The sequence below is a fragment of the Gossypium arboreum genome, chromosome 3 (genome assembly GCF_025698485.1).
Source record: "Gossypium arboreum isolate Shixiya-1 chromosome 3, ASM2569848v2, whole genome shotgun sequence".
NCBI classification, from domain to species: Eukaryota; Viridiplantae; Streptophyta; class Magnoliopsida; order Malvales; family Malvaceae; genus Gossypium; species Gossypium arboreum.
This window is the reverse complement of record NC_069072.1, coordinates 22,898,813-22,920,233: the sequence shown is the minus strand read 5'-3', so window position 1 is coordinate 22,920,233 and position 21,421 is coordinate 22,898,813. Positions and strand designations below refer to the sequence as shown.

General features: G+C 38.2%; 1 long non-coding RNA gene across 1 annotated transcript; it reads right to left on the bottom strand.

The window, feature by feature from the left end:
• Positions 1 to 13,006: 13,006 nt before the first annotated feature.
• On the bottom strand, positions 13,007 to 19,840 carry LOC128290432 (uncharacterized). Its single transcript, XR_008280280.1, has 3 exons — positions 19,646 to 19,840; positions 13,757 to 13,840; positions 13,007 to 13,023 (listed from the first exon to the last, which is right to left on the bottom strand). It is a non-coding gene; the product is annotated as an uncharacterized LOC128290432 (long non-coding RNA).
• Positions 19,841 to 21,421: the final 1,581 nt, after the last annotated feature.

Here is a 21,421-nt window from a genome sequence, read left to right as displayed (position 1 = left end):
GGGTGCAATCAGAGATGGAAATGTGTAAGTGCTTCGAGGAAGGCTTGAATGAGGAAATTAATTGTTGATCGGGATTCTTGAGATACGATAATTTGCAGCACTGGCTGATCGGGCTAAGAAAGATGAAGAGCTAAACAATGAAAGAAAGCAAGCAAAGAGAGAGGCTCAAATTTCAAATAAGAGGTCTAGTGGCAGAACACACTCTTTTCCCACAAAGAAATTGAAGAGTCAACAAGAGCGCTCCACTGCATCGGTGGGATATTCGACCAGAACATTGAAGCTCTAAGCGTCACAACTCGAAGTCTTCCTCCCTCAAGGTAACTAGTGTGGGAAGTGTGGATGATCAAAAGCTGAGGTGTGAAAGCTGCAACAAATTCCACTTCGGTGAGTGTCGAAAGAGGAGTGGTGCATGCTGCAGATGTGGTTCTCTTGAGCATTTCCTTAAAGACTGCTTGGAATGAGTTGATAAAGAGGTGGATCTATCCCCAAAGTCTAATACTCCTAATTCCCGAGGTAGACCACCTCGACATCCTGAAAGTGCAAGTAGCAGTCGAAATGTTGCCAAGGACACAACTGCAAAACTAGAGACTCGGGTCTCGACGAGAACTTACGGGATATACGCTAGAGAGGAATCCTCTGCTCCTGATGTCATTACAGGTACATTCTCTCTTCATGATGTACATGTTATTGCCTTGATTGACCCAGGATCAACCCATTCGTATATTTGCATGAAATTGGTGTCTAGCATGAATATGTTTGTAGAACCTATGGAGTTTGTGATTAAGGTGTAGAACCTTCTAGGCAAGTCTATCTTAGTAGATAAGGTTTGTAAGAGTTGTTCTTTGACGATCCAATGTCATTATTTTCTGGCTAATCTTATGCTTTTGCCCTTCGATGAATTTGCCATAATACTTGGCATGGATTGGTTGACCCTCCATGATGTGATTGTAAATTGTGGTAGCAAGTGTATCGGATTGAAATGCTCAAATGGTGAGATTCTTCGGATTGATTTAAGTGAGTTGATACTCTGCCGGTTGTTATTATCTTGATGGTGGCTCAAAGGTATATGAGAAAATGATATGAAGCCTACCTTGCTTTCGTGTTGAATACTAAAGAATCTGAGTTGAAGTTAGAATCGATACCGATTGTATGCGAGTATCGAAATATATTTCTGGAAGAGCTACCCGGATTACCTCCTGTTAGAGAAGTAGAGTTTGGTACTAAGCTAGTGCCTGGGACAGCTCCTATTTTTATTGCTCCGTGTAGGATGGCACCAACCAAACTGAAAGAGTTAAAAGCACAGTTGCAAGAATTGACGGATAAAGGTTTTTCAAGACCAAGCTTTTCGCTTTAGGGTGCTCCAGTATTATTTGTAAAGAAGAAAGATGGTTCCATGAGGTTGTGTATAGACTACTGACAACTCAACAAGGTAACCATCAAGAATAAGAATCCGTTGCCAAGAATTGATGACTTGTTTGATCAGTTGAGGGGAGCCACTGTGTTTTCTAAGATAGATCTGAGATCCGGCTACTACCACTTGCGAGTAAAAGAGTCAGATGTACCTAAGACTACTTTCAGAATGAGGTATGGCCATTATGAATTTCTTGTGATGCCTTTTAGGTTGACAAATGCACCAGTTTTATTTATGGACTTGATGAATAGGATATTCTGGCCATACTTAGACAAGTTTGTTGTTGTGTTTATTAATGACATCCTAATTTATTCTAAGGATGAGATTGAGCATGCGGAACATCTGAGAACAGTTTTACAGATCTTACGGGACAAACAATTGTATGCTAAATTTAGAAAGAGTGAGTTTTGGCTCCGAGAGGTTGGATTCCTCGGTCACATTGTGTCAGGTGATGGCATTCAAGTTGATTCAAATAAGATATCTGCTATTGTTGAGTGGAAGCCGACAAAGAACGTAGCCAAGGTTAGAAGCTTTTTGGGCTTAGCCGGTTACTATCGAGGCTTCGTAAAAAGGTTTTTGATGATTGCGACTCTTTTCACGAGATTGCTGCAAAAAGATGTTATGTTTGAGTGGTCAGAGAAGTGTCAGCAGACTTTTGAGAAATTGAAGACATTACTGATCGAACTCCAGTTTTAGTGCAACCCGAACCGGGAAAATAATTTCTGGTCTATAGTGACGCGTCGTTAAATGGATTGGGTTGCGTGCTTATGCAAGAGGGCAAAGTAATAGCATATGCTTCGAGGCAACTAAAGTCGCACAAGAAAAATTATCCAACACACGACTTGGAGCTAGCTGCCATTGTATTTTCCTTGAAGATTTGGAGACACCATTTGTATGGTGAAACTTGCCATATATTCACAGATCACAAGAGTTTGAAGTATTTGCTAACTCAAAAGGAATTAAATCTGAGACAACGAAGATGGTTAGAATTGATTAAAGATTATGAGGTGATAATTGATTACCACCCGGGAAAGGCGAACGTAGTTGCCAATGCCTTGAGTAGGAAGTCCTTGTTTGCATTGAGGGCTATGAACACACATTTGGTGTTATATGATGATGATTTGGTTTTAGCTGAGTTAAGAACCAGCCCAACATTTCTCCAAGAAGTTTGCACAGCTTAGATCAATGATAGTGACTTGCAGGCCAAGAGAGCACAATGTAAGACGGACATTGAATTAGATTTTTGGGTTGACTCTAATGGTTGCTTGATGTTTCGAGATAGGGTCTGTGTACCCAAAGATGATGAGCTTATTCAAAAAATTTTACAAGAGGCATATGAGAGTCGTCTGTCTGTTCACCCGAGAAGTACTAAGATGTACAATGACTTAAAAACCATGTACTGGTGGAATGGTATGAAAAGAGATATCTCTCAATTCGTGTCGAAATGCTTGATATGTTAGCAGGTCAATGTTGAACATCAAGTGGCTTCGGGTTTATTACAGCCCGTGATGATCCCCGAATGGAAATGGGACAGGATTACTATAGATTTTGTGACAGGATTGATGTTAACACCGAAGAAGAAAGATGCCATTTGGGTTATAATTGATAGACTAACAAAGTCAGCTCATTTTATTCCTGCACAGACAGATTTCTTTCTTGACAGATTGGCTGACTTGTACATATCCAAGATTGTGAGACTACACGGGGTACCATTGTCGATCATTTCAGATAGGGATCCAAGATTCACTTCGAGATTTTAGAAGAAATTGCAAGAAGCCTTAGTACAAAGTTGAGTTTTAGAACGACATTCCACTGATGGTCAGTCTTAGCAGATGATTCAATCTCTCGAGGACATATTAAGATGTTGTGTCCTTGGATTTCAAGGCAGATGGGAAAAATATTTACCATTGGTGGAATTCGCCTATAACAACAGTTTCCAAGCGAGTTTAAAAATGGCACCTTACGAGTATGGCCGGACGTGCCAGACTCCACTATATTGGATAGAGCTCAAGGAAAACTAGATTCACGGAGTTGATTTAGTTAGGGAAACTGAAGAAAAGTTTAAAGTGATACGCGAATGTTTGAAAGCGGCGTCGAATAGACAGAAGTCATATGCTGATTTGGAAAGAAAGGAGATCGAATTTCAAGTTGGAGATAAAGTGTTCTTGAAAGTGTCTCCATGGAAAATGGTTTTGAGATTCGGCCAAAAAGGCAAATTGAGCCTGCGATTTATTGGACCATATGAGATTACCGAAAGAGTTAGACCATTAGCCTACCGGTTAACGTTGCCATTCGAAATGGAAAAGATTCATGATGTATTCCATGTGTTCATGTTGTGTAGATATAGATCAGACCTGTCTCATGTGATTTCACCGACAGAAATTGAGATTAGACTGGATATGACTTATGGTGAAAAACTGGTTAAGATTTTGGCTCGGGAAGTCAAACAGTTGAGGAACAAGAATATAGCCTTGGTGAAAGTTTTATGGCACAGACACAAAGTAAGAGAGGCCACATGGGAACCTAAAGAAACCATGAGAAGTCAATATCCGAACTTGTTTACTAGTAATACTTTTGAGGACGAAAGTCCTTAAGGGAGGAGAAATGTAACATCCTAAAATAGGGCCTAGTCGGAATAGTGATTTTGAGACCACGAATTCGACATTAAAATATTTGTTTTATGATTATTATGAGTTCTAGGATATGAAAATAACCATGTGTTAAAGTTTCATGAAGAAATTCTAAGTATAAAGTGTCCAATTGGAAATTAGGGACCAAATTGAATAAATTGCAAAACTTGGGTTCTAGAAGCAATTTTCATGAAATTACTTTGAATTATAAATTAGAAGGTCTTAAATAACAAATTTCCCAATTTCTAAGTTTTTGGAAAAAATGGGCATGCATAAAAAAATTTGGAACTTTTGTAATGAGGGGCATTTTGGTCATTTCATAATAAACTTAATAAAAAAGGGAAAAAAGAAAGCCAAAATCAGCCATCTTCTTCCCCATAGCTACCGAAGTTCCTAGAGCTCCATAAGCTAGGGTTTTCAACATGTCAAGCTTAATAGTAAGTGCTCCCTATCCTCGTTTTTAATGTTCTTTGTAATTTTGAGATGCTCGTAACATGCTCTATCCATTTCTACCCATATCTCAAGCTAGGATTCATGTTTGGAAATTTACCCATCCATGAGATGCTTATGTTTTGATTATTTATGAAGGAATATGAGAGTTTAAAAGATGGTAAACAACTTTAACTAGGTAAGTTTTCATGAAAATGACTTAGAGGACCATTTTGTAAAAAGTATAAAATATGCGGTAGAAATGTGAAATAGAGGAAAATATGGGCTGGTCTGAGCTTAGGATACATTCGGCTAGGCATGGGTAACCAAGGAATTTCATGCATTCCATTATACGAGCCTAGGGACTAATTTGTAAAAATGTGAAATATTGGTGGCAAAATGGTAATTTTGTCCTGGCGTAAAATTTTGGTTCGAAATGAATAGTATGAGGTATTAATAATTTATTTACTAATATAGACCCTAAGGAACCAATTCCGGAGGTCGACCGTCGAAAACGAAAGGTTTCAGAATAACCGAAATACGAAACCGGAGCAATTACTAGGTAAGTTCGTGTAACTCGAAGTAAACTTTAAATATACTTGAAAATGCATATTCTTAAATGTATGTTAATTTAGATATTGATTGCATGACAATCCATGAAATGTGGTAGTGTAAAATGAAAAAGATGACAGTTGTCCTAGTTGAATGAAAAATGGTGATTCGATGGGTAAATTCTTGTTTACATGACATGAGATCCTGCATGTGTTGCAGAAAGGGATTTAGCTCTTACGGGTAATTCGATGATCTCAGTATAGTAAGGATCCAGTCCGGACGGGTGTTTCTTAAGTGATCGAACCTCCCGATGAATATATGTGCATTGTGGATTTTTCTCGGATAAGTAATACGATTAATGACTAAAATTAGCCTGGATTGGCATTTCAAATCCGAGCGTATTGGAGTAATTGTCATTGTAAGGGATTTAGCCTAGAATGGTAATCTCGAAAATACTCCTTGAATTTATGTTATGAGGGATTTAACCTGGATTGGTAATCCAACCGTAAGAGTGAGGTTCACAGGAGTGTATATTTAAAATGGTCACTAGCATGACTTAACGGTAAATGGCATACCCATTGAGATTTTCAAGAAACTAAACGGGAATATATTGAGAAATGAGAATGGAAATGTTTGAATTGATGAGCTCACCTAAGATAAATGCTCTATTGCTTGAAAGGAAACTAACTTGATGATTGAGTGTATGTGATAGGGGATTTATACTACGCATGTTTGGCATGAATACCTTTTATGGTTATATGCTAAATAACCGGTAAGTTTACCTTCCTTTTATCCAAACCTACTAAGCATGTTAATGCTTACCCCCTTTCCTTTCCCTGTTTTACAAAGCTCGTGGACTCGTGAAGATTGGAAGATGATTGGAGTATTGTCAACACCATCAATTTATCTTGCTTTTGTAACAGTTTGATTTTGACCCTAGTTAGAATAGTGGTTTCGGGAACACAAATCCGACTCAAAAAATATTTTAAACATTATTTTTCGTGTTTATGATATGATAATGAGCATGTGTGAAAGTCTCGTATGAAAATTTGAATTTTTGTGTGCTTAATTTTGAAAAAGGACCTAATCGCGTAAAATGTAAAAGTTGTATGCTATTTGTTAAAAGTGCTTAATTGATTCAACTTTATGATTATGAGGTCCTTATGAGGTTATTTGACCATTGAAGGAATTGAATGACATAAAAGTGCATGTGTTAGGTGAATGAATAATTTTATAACAAAGGGTAAATTTGGAAATTAATTAATAATATGTTTTATAATAAAACAAAAGCATAAATTAAGTCATTTTCTTTCATTTTTTCTGAAATTGAAGAGGAAAGTATAGGGTTTATGTGTTTGAAGCATTCAACAAAACATCTAGCTTGATTAAATGTTTGTTTTTGTTCGGTTTTTGATAATTTCTATGTTTTTGTAATCATTGCTTCGTATATTATCAAACCCATGCCTTAATTTCTGATTTTGTTAATGATTTTGAAATGTGCCATGGATAAAGTCATGAGCTTGGTGATGTTATATGTTGAAATATGAAAGCTTGATGTTAGGTTTACTTGTTTTGTCTTTGGATTTTTGATGAATTTGAGCAATTTGGGCTAAATTGTAAAAATGTTATTTTGAGGGACTAAAATGTGAAATAAATGAAATGTATGGACTTGTATGAAAGCTATGAAAATTTGGCCAAGTTTGTGTGCAAGCAAATTATGTGTATTTTGTGATTTTGTGAATTAGGGACTAAAGTGTTAAAATGTGAAAATGTGAGGACTAGTTTGCAAAATGCCCTAAATGTGTGTTTGTGGATTGTTTTGAATGAATTTGTGATTGAATTGGTTAATTTTGAATTGAATTAGATCGAGAATTAAAGAATACAAATTTAGATCGGGGGAAGTCAAAAGTCGTTGAATAGTCGACTCCGTGTTCAAATCTGTACGAGGTAAGTCAATATACATTAAACGCGTTTGAATTGAATTCTTATTATTCATATCATATTGAATTGTGATGAATAAATGTTCGTGCTAAATATGTGCTGTTCTAGAAAGTATCGACAAAGTTCCAAAGTCCGAAAAGCCTCGTACGAACCATAGGAATAGTTAGGATACATATGTCATGACATAGGATTTCCGATATGTGTTATCGTGTAAGACCACGTCTAGAACGTTGGCATTGACTTTTGTTTTGCATGTAAGACCATGTCTGTGACATTGACATCGTGTTTGATTTCGTGTAAGACCTTGTCTGGGACAGTGGCATCAATGTTTGATTACATGTAAGACCATGCCTGGGACGTTGGCATTGTATACGCTTTCCAAGCTATCCACATATCCTTATGTTTCCAAACGGTTCAAACGGGCATTCTGAGAAAATGAATAACTTTGTGAAATCATATCAGATTCAGGTATGTTTACTTTGTATAGCCTATTTGAGAATGAAAGGTAAGTATTTGAATATGAGATTTGTGTTAACATTGGCATAAACGATTTGATGATACTTATTTGCTTTGAATGATATGTTTATTTGTATATGGCTTACTAAGCTTTTGAAAGCTTACTTTGTGTGTGTTTGCATTGTTTTATAGATCTCGAAGCTACTGTGAGCTCGGGGATTATCGAGGATCGTCACCACACGATCGAACCTTATTTTGGTACTTTTGAAAATGTATATATTAAAGTATGGCATGTATAGGCTAGAAGTTGTGGGATTATGTTTTGTGATGTATATATTTAGCCATGTGATATGGCTACTTTGTGTTTGAATTTATAGTTTGGTAATGGTACATGATATATGATGCTAATGTGAAATTGTAGTATGTTTTTGTTGGCCAAAAGAAATGGTCAATGTTGAGAAGTTTTAGTAAGTTTTGAGCATTTGATTGAATAATGTATTGATCATATGTTTAAGTATGATTTTAGTTTAAGTTTTGGTATGAATTGAGATTGGAATTTGTTGATTATATTAAGTTATGAATAAGGTATGTTTTGGTATTGAGATTGGCTGAAATTGGTATGCAAATATGCTTGGTTTTGTGCTTGTAGATTGACCCAAATTAGGGTGGCAAATTGGGTATTCAAATGGCCTATTTCTGTCCACACGGGTAGAGACACGGGCGTGTGTCTCAGTCATGTGCGACACACGATTATGTTACACGGCCGCTTGTCCCCTAGGGTGTAATATCCCGAATTAGGGCTTAATCGGAATAGTGGTTTCGTGACCACAAATCCGAGATAGAAATAATTATTTTATAATTATTTTGATGATTATGATATGATTGCATGATTGTGTGAAAATTTCGTGATGAAATTCTATGCCTAAAGTGCTTAAATTGAAAGTAGGGACTAAATCGAATAAGTTGCAAAACTTGCATTCTAGAAGTTTTTAGTATGAAATTGTTTTGGAATATTAATGAGGAGGTCTTAAATAGCAATTTGACCAATTTTAAGTTCATGGACAAAATTAGGACATGGAAAGAATTTTTGGAAAGTTTAGTAGTAAGGGTATTTTGGTCATTTAGTTATTAAAATGAATTAAAAACAAAATTAAAAGCCAATTTTTGTCCATCTTCTTCATTAGGCCGAAATTTCAAGGGTTCTCCATAGCTAGGGTTTGTTTCAAGCTTCCAAGCTCCATAGTAAGTGATTCCAAGCCCGCTTTTAATGTTCTTTACGTTTTTGGAATCCTTAGCTCGATTAAGCTTATGTTAGCAATAATTCAACCTAGGGTTTATATTTGGAAAAATACCCATAGGTGAAATTTGTGTATTTTGATGTTTTATGATAGAATATGAGGTTTTAAATTATGTTAGACAACTTGTGCTACTCGGTTTTGAGTGAAAACGAGTAAAAGGGCTTAATCGGCAAAAATACCTAATAGTCACAAGTATATGTTAGAGAGAGAATTTGATGTTGCCATAGAAGGGAAAAGTGATCAGCATGTTTAAAACATAAGAATAAGGAATAAAGTTTAATTCCCGAGCCTAGGGGCAAAAGTGTAATTATGCAAAAGTTTAGGGGCAAAAGTGTAATTTTTCCAAAGTTCGTATTAAATGCTGTTTTGATGAATGTATGTATTAAATAAGATTAATTTGCATTATAGATCAAGAGAAACGAGATTCAAGTCGCGATCGAGGAAAAGAAAAGATTGTAAAGTAAATTGCAAAATCTTTATATTTTGGTACCAAGGCAAGTTCATGTGTAAATAATGTAGCATAATTGTTATTTTTAAGTTATTGATGTTAATTTTATGATACGCTGATTTTTAATCATGAAATATTATGCTTTGTGGTTAATGTTGAGTAATATGCAAATTATGTTTACTACTTGATAAATATGAATTGCTACCAAGTATCGGTTCCGATATTCCATGGAAGACGACAAATATGAGATCGAGGGAAAAAGCCCGTTTGAACCTTAGGAATAGATTAGGATACAAGTGACATGTCACTAGGATGGTTGAGCATCCGAACTCGTTGAGTTGAGTCCGAGTTCACCTATGGATGCGAATGTCCGAACTCGTTGAGTTGAGTCCGAGTTCGTGAGATGTAACTAGGCATCCAAATTTGTTGAGTTGAGTCCGAGTTCACTTATGGATGCGAACGCCCGAGCTCGTTGAGTTGAGTCCGAGTTCACTTAGGGGCGGGTTACATGATTTCTTGATTACATATGAGGCACTTATGTGCAAATTATCCGTATCCGAGTTGTATTCGATGTGTTCAACGGGTGAAATTTCTAGTGAAATGGAAGAACACTTAAGATGCAAGTGACGTTTTGGTAAGTGTTGTGAAATGGACACTTTGGACAGGTATGTTCTTAACCCTCGGGTTGAAAATAGATACAAAAACGATAAGGTGGTAAGATGATGAATGATGTTTAGAAATGTGATATATGTTTTGGTGATACCATGCTAAAGTTGTTTGGTATATTTGTATTGTTATGTTACTTGTTATTTACATATGAACTTACTAAGCATTTATGCTTACTCCTTCCTTTTCATTCACTGTAGTTTTGAACAAGCCGGCTCAGGAATCGGGACAGGTCGAAAGTTCGATCACACTATCCAAAGGACTTTTATCTTGGTAAATGGCTTGTACAACTACTTAAGTATGGCATGTTTAGCAATATACCTATTTTGTGTAAATAATTTTATGATATGGCCATGTTTGGTTGAGAAAATGTTTGATATTGATATGTCATGGTGATGGCTAATTTAGATCATGTTTGATATTATGGAAGTTTAATAGGTTATCTATTTCATAAAAATTCATGGAAAGATGAAACATGCCTTAAAATAGAATATTGCTGCAGCAATGACATGAATTTTAAAAATCACTAAAAATAGGATAAACGGAAATAAATAATGAGTAAGTTATGAAATTGAAGCTTAATGAGTCTATTTTCATGTGGATTGAACAAAACAGGCATATAAATTATATTTTATGAGATATTTAAACTTTTGTGAAATAGGGCCAGAGTGATTTCTGGATCCCCTGTTCTGACTTTAAAAATTTATAATAAATTTTAAAAAAATAATTAGAAGTTGTTATTTATATGTACAGATTCCTTATTGAGTCTAGTTTTAAGAAAAACAAACCTTGTAGTCATTTAAATTCTGTATAGAGAGATATCTGATTCGTAATACACATATGTCAGAGCAGTCGAACCCTGAAATAGGGGAGACTTTAACTAATAAACTGTACTAATTGGCCCAACCAAAAATTATAGAAAAAAATTATTAAATATATATATGAGTCTAATTTAGGGAAAAATTTACGGATCTTGATTTCGAGTTTCATAACTCGAGATATGATTTTTCTTGTAATTGTGATGCCAGTAGCTAGAAAGCTGTGAATGTAGAAACAAATGATTTGAAGTTCTTAAATTGATAAATTATGTTCGGTAACCCCTCAAGCTCGACTCGGGTGATGGTCTCAGGCATGGGGGCGTTACATTTGGTGGTATCAGAGCAGGTTTAGTCGGTTCTCGGACTACGTGTTGTATGTACGGATTTTGCTATACATGCCATATGTATGAATTGTGATAGTGTGACGACTTGACTTTTTAAATGAATTTTATATAGTAAATGGATCCCGATCCAATGTGGCGAGATGAAGTAGAGAGTAATGCGCCACTCTGCTGAAGGGGCAAGGCTGACTAAAACCCACCTCCTCTTGTTGGTCGGGGAGGAGGAGAAAGGATCGGAAGCCTTTCTCCAAATGATGAGTGCATGGTACACCGAGTTCATTCAATGCGAACCCAAATGTACGACCTCCCCACCTCCCCAATTCCTCAACCTATGCCTCCAATTCCTCAAGGAGTGGATATGATAAAATTTCACAGAACCCCCATTAATAGAATTCGTAAACAAGGGGCTGAAGAATTTAGAGCAAATATTGATGATGATGCAGAGAAAGCAGAGTTCTGGCTTAAAAATTCTATCCGGGTATTTGATGAATTATCTTGTACACCTGAAGAATGTTTGAAATGTGCTACATCTTTGTTGAGAGATTCAGCCTATAATTGGTGGAAGACTTTGATTTCAGTGGTACCGAAAGAGAGGGTAACCTGGGAATTCTTTCAAGAAGAGTTTCGGAAGAAATATATTAGTGAAAGATTTATTGATCAGAAATGTAAAGAGTTTCTTGAGCTGAAGCAAGGTAATATGACAGTCTCAGAATATGAAAGAGAGTTTGTTCGATTAAGTAAGTATGCCAGGGAATATGTTCCTACAGAAGCCAAGATGTGCCGACGATTTGAAGACGGGCTTAACGAAGACATTAAGGTATTTGTTGGGATCCTTGAACTAAAAGAAATGGTGGTACTTGTCGATCGAGCTTGCAAGGCTGAAGAATTACTGAAGGAAAAGAAAAAGATAGAATCTAAAACACGAAATTGGAAGAAAAGACCAATGAGTAATGCACCCTCACAGCAAACCGGAAAGTCAAGAAATATGAATCCTCATTCCCAAGTTTCAGTTGGGCAATCATATGGAAATTTTAAGAAGTGAAATGTAACACCCCGAACCCGAGACCGTCGCCGGAGTCGAACGCGAGGTGTTAACAGACTTCAACCCACTTATTGACAATTTTCAGACAAGCTGCCAATCTGAGTACTAGTCGCTCCAAAATTCATAACTTGAGTTTTACAACTCGAAAATCAGTTCCGTAAATTTTTCCTGAAACTAGACTCATATGTCCATCTACATATTTTTTTCTAGAATTTTTGGTCGAGCCAATTAGTACAGTTTATTAGTTAAAGTCTCGCCTGTTGTAGGGATCGACTACACTGACCTTTGTGCGTTACGAATTGGATATCTCCTGTACAGGGCTTCAATACTAATGCCGTTTGTTTCTATAGAAACTAGACTCAGAGAGGAATCTACACATATATGGAATGACTCCTAATTATCTCTGGTTAATTTACAATGATTTTCCAAAGTTGGAACAGGGATCCAGAAACCGTTCTGGCCCTATTTCACAAGAACTTTAAAATCTGTTAACTTATAACTCATATGACCATTTCGTTTCTTCCATATGAAAGTAGATTCATCAAGGTACACTTACATAATTTATTTGCTATTTAATACCATTCCTACTATTTTTAGTGATTTTTCACATCCACGTCACTGCTGCTGTCAGCATCTGCCTTTAGTAGGCTTTACCTATTTCATACTTTCCATGATTCAATTGGCCCTTTTACATACATAGCACAAAGCGTGATCATGATTAACCATTCCAATGGCTAATCGTTTCAAAATAATTCCATACCTCATAAGGGTCAACATACAAACGATTATAGTTCTATGCTAAAACGATATATAAGCCATTTTCGCATGGCTATCCAAGTTTACACAAACCGGAAGGTACATGACCTTCAACAAAGGATGGTCCTATACATGCCATTTCAAAGTTCAACCAAAATTTGTACCAAAATGGGGCTTCGATAGTGTGGATGACTTGACTTCTTTGATCCCGAATCCGATAGCTAACGAGCGAAACCTATAAAACAGAGAGCCAAAGCAACGGGTAAGCATTTTAATGCTTAGTAAGTCTCAAGCAATGAAATCAGCTTTGACTAAGGTATTTTATTCACATGGCTAATTAAACCACTTTACTAATTCACATTCCCATACTCATACTTATTTCACATCACCAACCCTTATGTTCATACACAAAAGAACAACTTAGCCCAAGGCCGGTAGCTCGTTTATCAACTTAGCGCATACTTACTTGTAAGAATTCAATTAGTACAAGCACATACAAACATACCTCATTGCTGGAATTTTCACAAGTGTATAAGCTGAAATTTTCACAGCAAGATTGCTCACTTCGAATCACATACTTTCGGATTTAACCGGATATAGCGACTCAGACGATTGCCTTGGTCATAACCCGGATTTGGTGACTTGCACAAAGGCCTTGGTCTTAGCCCGGATATATCAACTTCATACGAATGCCTTCGGTCTTAGCCCGGATATATCAACTCGCACGAATGCCTTGGTCTTAGCCCGGATATATCAACTTCGCACGAATGCCTTGGTCTTAGCCCGGATATATTTCCAATGTTCACTTACATATATATCAATATTCAAGACACGTCCATAGTTCATTTTCGTTACTAAAGCTCTAACACAAAATATCTATCAACCTTTACTATTTCGGCTCAATGGCCACACAAACAAGGAGCATAATTTTGATATAATTCAAGTAGGGTCATCACTCGAAGACTTACCTTGGATGTTGTCGAGCGATTTCGACGGCTATTCAACTACTTTTTCCTTCCCTTTATCGGATTTAGCTCCCCTTTGCTCTTGAGCTAATTTACACAAATTTAACTTATTAAAATCTCATCATGATAGCTTATGGCGAATATGACAAGGAGTGTAAATGGTCATATGGCCATCCTTTAGCTCAAATACACAATGGTCATGCACATTTTTACATCACAACAAGCAATTCAATACATTCAAACATCAACGTGAAGTTCAAAGTACTTGGCCCTTATATACATTAGGCATCAAAGTTGTATATGTACGAAATCATAAATCGAACTCAACACATTAGTTAATATTCCTCTTAGCGAATTTTCTAAGCCAAGAATAGGCATCAATATGCTTGCCTCAAACCGAATGCATGCACACTAATTACCCCTCATGTGGCGAATATACACTTAATACCACACAAAAAAAACAGCATACATTTTACTACTAACACATTACATATCGTAATTCATTGCACATCTCTTATTTACTTCATAATCAACACATCATCACAAGCAAATATACACTTTGAATTAGTATATATGTCATACCAATCCATCATGTGCAAACATATATTCATGTAGGTGCAAGGGCCAATTCTCAAGTGGCTTATATCCAAATATATACACATTTCCAAAGCTTAAATCTTACTTACCATGCAACATGCATGAATTATACTTATGGATATATCATGGCGAATACCACAACACCACACCATTTCAATTTGGTCATGGTGAAACAAAGAACTTAGTATCTCATTCAAAAAATGCTAAAAGAAAATCTAAGAATCTTCAATCCTCCATCACATGTATCACTTTCAAGCTTGTTATTTAACATGCAATGGCATTAACACCACATTCACTTTGGCGAATTTCATTCCCATGACATAACAAGGATTTGAACCATGGGCTAACAAGAACATTAAGCTAGCAACTAAAAACATGCATGAACCTCAAACATACCTTAATCTTGATGCAAGTTTAGCCAACCTCTTCCTAATCCTCTTCCAAACCAAGTATGAAGCAAAACTCCTTCCTTAACCTTAGTATTTTCGGCCAACAAGAGAGTGAAAAGAGATGAACAAAATTTTTCTTTCTTCCTTTAGGACATTCGGCCAAGCTATGGAGGAAGATGGACACTTTTTTTTTTGTTTCTCATCTACTAACATTAATTGTTTATTCCATACCCTTATTTTATTCTTTCCATCATAACCCATTTACCAAACATGTTTCATGACATGATTTTTGCCCATAAATCCTTGTCATGGCGGCCACTAGCTATGGGGAAATTTGACATGCAAGTCCATTGTTTTGCATGCATCCTTTAATTAGTCATCACACATTTCCCTCATACTTTCAAAGTTTATTACTAGGTCCTTTCTAGTGAAATTCACATCTATAATTCTAAATCAAAGCATAAAAATATCACACATGAGTTAACACATTATAGGCAATAAAATAAATATTAAATTATTTTTATGCCTTGGTTTTGTGGTCCCGAAACCACATTTCGACTAGGGTCGTTTTAAGGTGTCACAACTCTCCCCACTTTAGAAATTTTCGTCCCAGAAAATCTTACCGTAAATAGGTTTGGATATTGCTCTTTCATAGAGTTCTCGGGTTCCCAAGTAGCTTCTTCTATCCCGTGTTTGAGCCATAACACTTTCACTAGCGGAACCTTTTGTTTCGCAACTCTTTCATTTCACGAGCTAGGATACGAATCGGTTCTTCTTCATAACTCATATCGGCTTGAATTTCAACCTCGATGGACTAATTACGTGCGACGGATCAGATCTATAGCGTCAAGCATTGAAACATGGAAGACGTTGTGAATCTTTTCAAGTTCGGGGCAAGATCAAACGATACAATCGGGCCAACTCGTTCGGAGATTTCAATGCGGCCCAATGAATCTCGGCTCAACTTGCCCTTACGGCCGAATCTGAGTATCTTTTCCACTGAAACTTTAAGAAACACTTTATCTCCCACGATACTCAATGTCCTTTCGTTTCAAATCCGCATACGATTTCGACGATCGGAGGCTATCTTGATTTTCACGGATTACTTTTACTTTCATTCAGCATCTTTAATCAAATCCACTCCAAAAATTTTGTTCTCACCGAGCTCGGTCCAAAACAATGGTGTACGGCATTACGCCCGTACAAAGCCTCGTAAGGCGCCATCTTAATACTTGATTGAAAACTATTGTTGTAAGCGAATTCAATCAAAGGTAGGTACCGTTCCCACGAACCATCGAACTCGAGGATGCAACATCTCAACATATCCTCAAGTATCTGAATTATACGCTCGGATTGACCATCGGTTTGGGGGTGAAAGGCGGTCTTTGAAATGCAACTTGTGCCCAATGCTTCTTGTAATTTCTTCCAAAATCGCGAGGTGAACCTCGGATCTCTATCCGACACAACAAAATCGGTACCCGTGTAATCTCACAACCGAGAAACGTACAATTCAGCTAGTTTATCCAATGAAAAATCCATACGCACAGGATAAAGTGAGCCGACTTAGTCGGTCTATCAATAATAACCCAAATTGCATCCTTCTTACTTGTCGACAACGGCGGTCCGGACACAAAGTCCATTGTGACTCGATCCCATTTCCACTCGGGTATCGTGATCGGTGAAGTAACCTCAAGGCACTTGATGCTCGCTTTCACTTGTTGACATATTAAACATCTTGCAACAAAGTCGGAGATGTCTCGTTTCATACCATGCCACCAAAACCGACGTTTCAACTCATTGTACATCTTCGTACTCCCGGTGGATTGCCATTCGGCTACAATGAGCTTCGTTCGAATTATCGAAATAAGTTCAATTCTTTGGAACACACAAACGACTTCGAACCTCAAACAATCGTCATCATCAATTTGAAACTCCGATTCCTTGTTCGTAACACACTCACCCGTTTTGCACGCAACTCCTCATCAACTTTCGAGCTTCACGAATTTGATGAGTCAACAATGGTTTGGTCATTAATTGGCTACTAACACATTGTCGGGTAGGATAGACAAGTGTACATTCATCGTCAGAAGCAAACAAAGTGATTTCGCTTAAGGCATCCGCAACCACATTAGCCTTTCCCGGTGATAGTCAATGACCAGCTCATAATCCTTTAACATTTCGAGCCAACGTCTTTGTCGCAGATTTAAGTCTCTTTGAGTCATCAAATATTTGAGACTTTTGTGATCCGAATACACATGGCACTTCTCACCAAATAAGTAATGTCGCCATATCTTTAAAGGCGAATACGATGGTAGCCAATTCGAGATCATGGGTCGGATAATTTTCTCATGTGGCTTTAATTGTCTCGACGCATAGGCCACAACTCGACCTTCTTGCATCAATACGCAACCTAACCCAAGTAGGGAGGCGTCACTATAGATGACAAACTCTTTGCCGATTCGGTCAGATTACTAATCTTGGAGCTTCCGTCAAATGAGTTTTCAATTGGTCAAAACTTTTCGACACTTTTCCGTCCATTCAAACTTGACATCTTTACGAAGCGGTTTACGTCATGGGTGTGGCTATCATCGAGAATCCTTTTACAAACCGTCGGTAATGTAACCTGCAAGTCCCAAAAAGCTCGAACCTCAAGAATATTTCTTGGAGGTTTCCAGTAAGTATGGCTGAAATTTTGCTTGGGTCGACTCGAATACCCGATCACGATACCACGTGACCCAAGAAGCTAACCTCTTAACCGTAACTCACACTTGCTAAACTTAGCATATAACCGCTTATCCCGTAAAATTTGCAACACTAATCTCGTGTGCTCGCATGTTCGGTCTCATCTCTTGAATAGACCAAGATGTCGTCGATGAACACAACTACGAACCGATCCAAATATGATCTCAAGATCCGATTCATCAAATCCATAAATACCGCAGGGCATTAGTGAGCCCAAACGGCATCACTAAGAACTCGTAGTGACCATATCTCGCTCAAGGCGGTTTTGGGTATGTCCGAATCTCGGATTCATGAATCGATAATAGCCCGATCTCAAATCTATTTTTGAGAACACCGAGGCTCCTTCAATTGATCGAACAAATCATCGATACGTGGTAACGGATACTTGTTCTTTATTGTCACTTTATTAAGGCGACGATAGTCGATGCACAACCTCATGGTTCCGTCCTTCTTTTCACAAACAACACCGGTGCACCCCAAGGTGAAAAACTCAAGGCGAGCAAAACCTCTATCCATCAACTCTTGCAATCGAGCTTTCAACTCCTTTAATTCCGTTGGTGCCATACGATATGGAGCTATCGAAATCGGTGTGGTCCTGTACAAACTCAATGCCAAACTCTATCTCCGAACAGTGGCAAACCCGGCAATTCTTCTGGAGAAACGTCCGGTATTCACAAACCACCGCACAGATTTGGGTTCTATTCCTAACTCCTTATCATCAAGTACATACGCAAGGTATGCTTCACACCTTTTCTTACATATTTCGGGCCAACATTGATGATATTACGGTGGCAACCCTTCAAGTTCAGAAACATCTTGCAACAAAGTCGGAGATGTCTCGCTTCATACCATGCCACCAAAACCGACGTTTCAACTCATTGTACATCTTCGTACTCCCGGTGGATTGCCATTCGGCTACAATGAGCTTCGTTCAATTATCGAAATAAGTTCCAATTCTTTGGAACACACAACGACTTCGAACCTCAAACAATCGTCATCATCAATTTGAAACTCCGATTCCTTGTTCGTAACACACTCATCCGTTTGCACGCAACTCCTCATCAACTTTCCGAGCTTCACGAATTTGATGAGTCAACAATGGTTTGGCATTAATTGCTACTAACACATTGTCGGGTAGGATGACAAGTGTACATTCATCGTCAAAGCAAAAGTGATTTACGCTTAAGGCATCCGAACCACATTAGCCTTTCCGGGTGATAGTCAATGACCAGCTCATAATCCTTTAACACTCGAGCCAACGCCTTTGTCGCAGATTTAAGTCTCTTTGAGTCATCAAATATTTGAGACTTTTGTGATCCGAATACACATGGCACTTCTCACCAAATAAGTAATGTCGCCATATCTTTAAGGCGAATACGATGGTAGCCAATTCGAGATCATGGGTCGGATAATTTTCTCATGTGGCTTTAATTGTCTCGACGATAGGCCACAACTCGACCTTCTTGCATCAATACGCAACCTAACCCAAGTAGGAGGCGCACTATAGATGACAAACTCTTTGCCGATTCATGTACAGATCTTAGATCGAGCTTCCGTCAAATGAGTTTTCAATTGGTCAAAACTTTTCGACACTTTTCCGTCCATTCAAACTTGACATCTTTCAAGCGTTTCGTCATGGGTGTGGCTATCATCGAGAATCCTTTTACAAACCGTCAGGTAACCAGCAAGTCCCAAAAAGCTCGAACCTCAAGAATATTTCTTGGAGGTTTCGATAAGTATGGCTGAAATTTTGCTTGGTCGACTCAATACCCGATGCGATACCACGTGACCCAAGAAGCTAACCTCTTAAGACTCAACTCGGATCACCTCGTTGTTTGCGCATCTCAAATCAATAGTCTTGCTTTTGCAATTCACAACCGCATCATGCACGGTCAACCAATCCAACCCAAGAATAACATCAAATTCATCGAACGGCAAAAGCATCAAGTCCACGGAAAACAGGTACCTCGAATTACTAGGGGGCATTTCTTACACACTTTGTCGACCAGCACATAACGACCCAAAGGATTTGACACCCGAATTACGAACTCAGTAGACTCAATAGGCAAAGTCTTACTGGATGCTAAGGTTTCGCATATATAAGAATGAGTAGAACCAGGGTCAATCAAAGCAATCACATTAGTATCAAAGAGAGTGAAAGTACCCGTAATAACATCTGGCGAGGAGGCATCCTCGCGTGCGCGTATAGCATAAGTCCTAGCTGGAGCGCGAGCCTCGGATCTGGTCGCAGCATCTCTAGATCCTCTCTGACCACCACTAGCCTTGCCCGTATTTCCAGATGGTCTACCTCGAGCAGTGGTAGTACCCGGTTTCCCACTCCGATCTACATTCTGTTCAGACAACCTCGGGCAATCTTTAATGAAGTGGTCAACTGATCCACACTTGTAACAGGAGCGGTCACGGAATCTACACTTCAAAATGCCATTTGCCACAATCGGCACTCGTCCTCTCTCGTCGATCATTCCCACTCATGGCGATCAAGTGATTCGTGTGTCACAGGGGTCGATCGCGATCTCGCCTAGAAAAGCCCGAAGTGTCTCTAGATCGGCCTAAGCCATCTCTAAGTTTCTTTGATGATCATTGGAAGGGCTTCCCGAATACCTCTTCTGAAACTCCTTGCTCCCGCTTCGCTTTCCTTTTCTCCATACTAAACTCCTCGGCTTTGCATGCTCGCTCGACGAGAGTCACAAACTCTGATTTCCAAAATGCCAACATACGCTTTATCTCATCATTCACCCATCTTGAGCGTTTACACATCACGACTTCGAAGAAATGCATTCTCGCTGCGTCGGCTAAGCCTCACGAATTTTCGTTCATAGTCGTAACCGACATGAAACCTTGTTTAAGTTCGAGAAATTCCTTTCGCTTTTGGTCCATAAATCTCGATGATATACTTTTTCCAAACTCGGTTTGGAAGAACTCCCAAGTTACTTGTTCATGGGGCAACAAGTCGAGTACTCCACCAATAGTAGGCGTAATCACGTAGCAAGGAGATGGTACACTTTAGGCATTCATCGGGTGTACAAGATAGCTCATCGAGTACGGATCGTGTTGTCCAACCAAAATTCGGCTTGCTCGGCATCATCACTATCCGTAGCTTTAAATTCAGTAGCCCCATGTTTTCGGATTCTATCAACTGGGGCTTATTCGACCTTATTTGGTCAATTACTGGAGGCATTGTAGGTCTTGGGGCTGTGTTTGTTGGGAATGGAGGTTGTGGAACAGTAGTATTAGTTCGAATGTATTGGTTGAACCAATCATTCATCACGCTTATAAAAGGCTTGTCTAGCCTCGTCATTCGGATTGTTAGCAACAGGTTGAGAGTCCGCGGCGCTGTCCCTTGTGCGGAGCAGCGCCACACTCTCCACATCATCGACAAACCGAAGGTACATGACCTTCAACAAAGGATGGTCCTATACATGCCATTTCAAAGTTCAACCAAAATTTGTACCAAAATGGGGCTTCGATAGTGTGGATGACTTCACTTCTTTGATCCCGAATCCGATAGCTAACGAAATAAAACTATAAAACAAAGAGCCAAAGCAACGGGTAAGCATTTTAATGCTTAGTAAGTCTCAAGCAATGAAATCAGCTTTGACTAAGGTATTTTATTCACATGGCTAATTAAACCACTTTACTAATTCACATTCCCATACTCATACTTATTTCACATCACCAACCCTTATGTTCATACACAAAAGAACAACTTAGCCCAAGGCCGGTAGCTCGTTTATCAACTTAGCGATACTTACTTGTAAGAATTCAATTAGTACAAGCACATACAAACATACCTCATTGCTGGAATTTTCACAAGTGTATAAGCTGAAATTTTCACAGCAAGATTGCTCACTTCCGAATCACATACTTTCGGATTTAACCGATATAGCGATCAGACGATTGCCTTCGGTCATAACCCGGA